This window comes from Sus scrofa, chromosome 8 (assembly GCF_054392235.1).
Source record: "Sus scrofa isolate SSC_HxYL_T2T_F1_AM1 chromosome 8, Sscrofa_HxYL_maternal_Yorkshire_Landrace_v2.0, whole genome shotgun sequence".
NCBI lineage: Eukaryota > Metazoa > Chordata > Mammalia > Artiodactyla > Suidae > Sus > Sus scrofa.
In genome coordinates this window covers 101,475,227-101,481,607 of record NC_139390.1, presented here as the reverse complement: position 1 = coordinate 101,481,607, position 6,381 = coordinate 101,475,227, and the positions used below count along the sequence as shown (strand labels likewise).

The following is a 6,381-nucleotide window of genomic DNA, read 5'->3' as shown; positions in this document are numbered from 1 at the left end:
GTTGTTAGCATTCACATAACAGGTTATTTTCTATGAAGGACATTTGTACATATCTTGATTATCAGTTACATCAGTTACTGTCTATGATCAATGAATCATTTTCTATTTATTGCAAGATTAGCTACTTAAGAGTTTCTTAGAATATAGTGTCAATACTGTACTCTATTAGCTTTAGGCTTTTAGGGGAAAATGCACAGCTCAAATTTATATGTCAAACAAGTAGGAATCCCTTATTATTGAATTTGTAAAGTACTTTATGATACCTTTAAAATGTAGTACATTTCTGATTCCCTGCTGCTGTCATATGATAAACTGCTTGCTGACACATGAGTTAAAAATACCAAGCATTCTCCAAATAATTATACTGTAAGTCCATAACCATCTGACACTTCTACCATTGTTTCTTGAGCCTGACCTTCAAACAAGAAAACTTTGATTAGTGAAAACCCAGTAGTTTCCTTGGATTCATAAAATTTAAAGTCAAGAGCTTCCTTAAATTTTATGAGGTTCAAGCCCTGCATTGCATTTTCCTAAAAAAACAAGATCTCAGAAAAGTTCAGTGATTTCTTTGAGGTCAGGAAATTGGAAATTGCAATAATGTTATAAAAAGTCAAGGTCCATTAATAGACCAAAATATCCTCTTGAAAGACAGAGTTAACCTCATAAATAATAGCCCTTCTACCCTCTATGAATATTCAGTAACAGTCAAAAAAATAGAAACCACTCTAGATATTTCAAGCAGAGAGGAGTTTAATGCAGGATAATGATTATAAAATATTAGAAGGTGCTGGAAGGGCCACTGATGAAGTTGTTGCCAAACGTAGAAAGGAACTGGCTTCTCCTTTCTTTCCTTGTTCTCAAACTCACTTGAGCTGCCCTTTGGTGAAACCTGAAGACAGATGACAAGAGAATATGGGAACTGTAGTTTGCAAGCTTCACAGCAAGAGCTACAAAGGGAATTATATAAAAGTTGATTGCAGGTGTTCTCCTGTGGTGCAGCAAGTTAAGGATCTTGATCACTGTTAGGCCCCTGCCCCCAATTAAAAAAAAAAAAAAAGTTGATTGCAGAGCTGACAGTCAACAGAAAGAGTTGATGTAGTTGGAAATAAGTACTTCTGTTGCTGCAAATGTAATGCATGTTTCACGTTATCTGTTCTAAGTATTGCCAAAGAAATATAAATATTTTTATGATTTCACTCAGGAATCAAATCTGGAAAAGGAAAAGGAGATTAGGGTTAATTTTCAGTTCATATTTAAATCAATAAATTCTATTTATAGCCAAATGAAGCCTACATAAATATTCCTTCTACCTGTGAATGCCACCAAAGCCCACCCCTTATATACTGTGACAAATGTACAGAGTAGAGAGATATGGAAAGTATTCTCTGTTCTACCAGGATTTGGTTGTGCCCTCCTGTAGAGTTTCCTTTTGGCTGTGTTCTAACCTTAAAGGAGGTTCTAGATCTTCTTTAGATTTCTACCAAATAGCAATCTACTCAACAAGGAATCAAATCAGCAATAGTGTTTTCAGCAAAAATAAACTGAGATGTTAAGGAGAGGTCCTCTTCAAAATTTAAACTAGACATTTCTTTTAAGCTATTCTTAATAGCTCACAGGTCTTCCCCTTTTGCATACAGCGTCTAATATCCCTTTCCTGCCTCTTCAGGGTAATTCAATCTTACTTCAGATCTTTAAAGTGTACTCACCAGGAAACACAGAGGCCCTTCAGGTCCAGCTCTTTCAGGTTTATGCTGAAGTTCAAGTTCAATAGGAAGAAGAGTCCAAGAAGTAGATTTTTGTGCAGGAAGTTTATTGTAGAATACTTTGGGGACTAAAATTTATAGGAGAGTAAAAGAAGCAGTGTAAGAAGAAGTAGAAGGTAGCCTTAGATACAGTTATAACAGAGGCTTCAGTTTGTTTCCAGAGGAGCTCTGGACCCAGTGCAGTCCTTCCTGAATTAGTGTAAAAGAGCTCAGCCTTCATACCTATAACTTAGACTAGTCACTGGATGTGACTGCCCCCCCTGAGAGTGGTGTGACTTTGGATGGAATGGGGAAGCATTTTTCCAGCCAAGGTCAATCACCAGGAGGTAGGAGGTACTCAGCTCTGAGTCATCGGCCATTAATGCATCGGCCATCTGGGGGCATGCGTGCTTTTGTCTGAGAGAGGAGTTCTGGGCAGGCACCACTGTGTACACTGCTAGAGAAGTGGTTGATTCTCCTGTATGTTGATTAAAAAATAGGATGTTTAAACCATATTGTTCCAACTTTCAGGGAGTGAATGATTTTACTTCTTGCAAAATCTAACATCCTAGGATGATGCTAGTGAGAAAACTTAAAACAACATTTGCTTATGCCCCTGTCCAGACTTTCTACCTCCTGGTCCTCTTACTCCTTATTTTACAGACCTGGGCATAAGCCATCATTGAGCTATCCCATTGGAGATTGACTTAACTTAAATACTGAGTAAATTCTTTGTGGCACCTTCTCTACACTATCCTAGCCAGATGGGAGCTCTTCTGTGTCAGTGAAGGCATCTGGGTTTTTCTTGGAAATTCAAGAATAAATAACTCCTGATGGCTGGGGTTGGCGGTATTAGAATGCAGGGGTACCTGGGTGAGCCAGAAGAATGCACAGACTAGTTTTCTTCCACAGATCCTCTAAATAAGAAATAGGCCTCATCCCTATGCCCCGACCCCAAAAGAAAGATGAAGCCTTGTCGCCAGAGTGCACTGCATCCGGGATCTTTGGCTTCTGTAAGGGAGGGAAAAGGTCCATCTGCTGCCTCCCTGCACCCCTTGCTCGTGTGGCCAGGATGATTCAGAAAACAGCACCTCTCCTCTTAGGTCTGTTTGCACTAGACAATGAGGATACAGATTTTCCAACAGTGAACTCTAAGATGCTTATCTCAGTGTAGAAAAGAAAAAAAAAATTTGTAGCGTGATGGGTGTTCCTTTGATTGATTTTTTTTTTTTTTTTTGAGTCTCTCAAATACTTCTGAGAACTATTTTTATGGACTTAGTGGTAGGTGTAGCTCTTGGATATTATTTGGGACAAAGTTATTCACACTAAAAGAGAGTTAGTGATCTTTGACTTTGAATGACCCCGGGCTTGCTTGCCTTCTAATCAGAGGTGGGAAAGCTGACTGCCCTGAGCGTATAGGATCCTACTTGTTGGGAGGACAGCCTCAGTAGCCCTGTGATGTAAAATGATACATCCAATCAAAACTTTCCTGCCCGGTTATTCTAAGAGTAGCCAATGCTGCCTTCTATATATGGATATATAGAATATCTCTGCAAATACTAAAAATCTGAGGGTTCACTTCTGTGGATGAATCTAGGTTTCTTCAGAAAGATCCTATTATGCATCAATTTCAAAGAGACTTTTGTAGTCTGCCCTGATTTTTCACATTCTATTCTATTTACCTCATCATATTGTAAAAAAGTTTCTCATGACTTAACATGTATGTACAAGTCTTTTCTCCTTAATGTTGATGTCTGGCGAGAAACTTGACATACAAGCCCTTTAACTGTCCTCATTAGTGAAAACACGTTTAAGTGCTGTTAGCTGCAGTGACAGACACATTTGTGAGTTGAAGAACATAGATAATCCTAGTGGTGACCCTGAAAACCATGTATCAGATGCCATTGCTTCTCTCTTAGAGGCCTGACACCTCTGTCATGCAGCAGCATATTCTCACCACAACTTAGTCTTTCTGCTCTTTGGCATGTTTCTTTTTTGCTTTTTGATAAAGCATATAGTTTCACCCACTGGTTGCACAATCTTAAGAGCTGACCACACAATTCTATTTTAGCAAATGAAGAGAACATAGGTCCTAGTATCAAGCAAAATATTAGCTGCCTTTTGAGGGGAATGAGTCTTTCAGAGCAGAGCCAAAGACCAGTTTCTAGCCTGTGACTTCATGGGAGCTTTTGGATTCTTCCAAGTTAGCTTACAAAATGCTCTGCAAAATGTATCTTAAACAGTGCATTTCTCTGACCTCTAAAGCATCACTATGTCAATTCAGAGGCCTTTCCATAAACTTTCTTATGACATTAAAATCAAGCATAAAAGACCATTGTTCAATCCAGGCTCCCATTTCAAAGTTTAACAGGCATACTAAGAGGTAGATGATGGTTAGTTATAGTGACCTAAAAGCAAATGCCACTAACTGCTGTATCTTAGGTTGTAAATTTTTGTTGTCATATTAATAAATAGCAAAGATATGACTGTCTTCTATTTTTGCCCTATTTCAATTCTGAAGTACAACCCTAAATGCCTGAATAACTCCAAATGCAAATTTCTACTCAAGCTAGTTATTAAGCTACACAATTTTTCCTGAAGTATATTGTAGGGGAAACTTAGAAACCTTGCATTGAGAAACTCATAAAATTTCATTCCTAAACACACACACACTCAAAATTAGACTGCCTTCTAAAAATTACATCAGCAGTTTCTAATATCTTATAAAATCTTCACCCAACACAAGTATATCTAATTCCAAGAGATGGGATAGGGTGGATTGTTGTAGTGGTAACAAGGAAAAGTAAAGTTGTCTTGATAATATTACATCAAAAATAAGCAACAATATGGAGTTCCTGTTGTGGATCAGTGGGTTAACCCAACTAGTATCCATGAGGATGTGGGTTCCATCTCTGGTCTTTCTCAGTATGTTAAGGATAGGGCATTGCCATGAGCCATAGTGTAGGTAGCAGATGCAAATTCAATCCAAGTTCCTATGGCTGTGCTGTAGGCCTGCAGTTGTAGCTCCAATTCAACCCCATCAACCCCTAGCACTTTCATATGCTGCAAGTGTGGTCCTAAAAAGCAAAGCCAAAAAAAATAAAATAAAATAAGCAGCAATAGACATTGAATGAATAGACATTTCCTAGTATAGAGAAGGAAAAGATCCTTTAGCAATAAAGAGTTTTTTTAAAAACAAACTTTAAGACATTGCAGACTAAAGATTAAAAACTTTTAATATGTGTATGTAGTAAGGAAGGACTAAAATTAGAGAAGTTTGGACCAGTTGTCACATGTGACTAAAAAGAGGCAACATGAGGAGAACAAAAAGCAGAAGCATTTCAAACCAGAAACCACTCTCATAACCACATTCAGATAAGCATTTTGCAGTTTATTACATAAAATTATGTCTTTAATAACTACATAGTTCTTACATAGACCTCGTTCTCATTTTGTAAGTGAGAGCTCTTGGCTTACTTTTATAGTTTAACAGAGATGTGGATTAGTATTTAAACTAGATGAATTCCACATGACTATTGGATTCAAGATTTGAGGATCTAAAGTGAAAATGCGGCATAATATATGGAAATATTCCTGAACTTATTGATAAGTATGAGTGTACTACATGCTATACAAACAACAAGAGAATGTTTCTCACTCTTAGGGCACTTTCTTCTACTTCCCCCTTCCTCTTCTGTTCTTTTAGCTTATTCAGAATAATGTTGTGCATAATTCAAGCATAATTTGTGATCTGGTGTCTATGAGCACATCAGTTTTATAAGCAGAAAATTTTATGAGAGAAAGAGTCTCTAAGAAATATATGCATATACATACAAATGTTATATGTATACAATTAATATATAATACATATAGCAAGAAATAATGAAATGGCCAGCAGAGTCGAATAGTTACTCGCTCCAAAAAATTTTAGCAAATAGAATTACTCAGATTTAAGTCATTTGGCTGCTGAAATAGATTTCATGCATTTGCTAATGTTAAAATTTAAGAGACCTTTGTTTTTCTACATTGACATACCATAACCCTAATTACCCATACTTTAAACAAAAAGATAAAAGACACAGGATATATGTTCAAAAGAGTGTCATGAACAGAAGAGAAATATAGGGAGTAGTGACCATGACTTTGACTTATTTTTAGGTATTATAATTCATTTGCCCAATTCTGTAAAAATTATAAGTTTGTACCCGTGAGAATTTGAATGTATTTAACCTTTGGGGAAGCAGAAAAAAATTAATGTTTCATTTTTACAAGGTTACCTATCAAAATGGGATTTTCTTTTTTTTTTTTAAATGGACATTTTTTAGTTTTATTTTTAAGAAGGTAGTATAGTATACATGATTCACAATTGTAAACACAATGACTTTAAAATTTGATATCTTTTATATTTTGCATCTCTTTGCTTCTCAGTTTATGTTTCTCTTGGATGCAGCTCTAGTTAGACCAATATGTATCTAAATGTTGTTCTTTAAAACCGTTTTTGGCAGTATTTCATCACATTGTCTATTGTGTCATCTCTGTGTTTCACTTTGAAAATGTAAAATTTGAAAAGTTGTTCATGATGTCAGATGACTAAATTTCGTAATGAAATGGAGTATGTGTGTATAATATATGGGTTATA

The 6,381-nt window shown here is 36.3% G+C and overlaps 1 long non-coding RNA gene across 1 annotated transcript; it reads right to left on the bottom strand.

Annotated features, from left to right (window-relative positions):
• Positions 1–732: 732 nt before the first annotated feature.
• Positions 733–2,018, bottom strand: LOC146400957 (uncharacterized). The gene is made up of 2 exons (XR_014813563.1): positions 1,707–2,018; positions 733–1,210 (listed from the first exon to the last, which is right to left on the bottom strand). It is a non-coding gene; the product is annotated as an uncharacterized LOC146400957 (long non-coding RNA).
• Between the last annotated feature and the right edge of the window lie 4,363 nt (positions 2,019–6,381).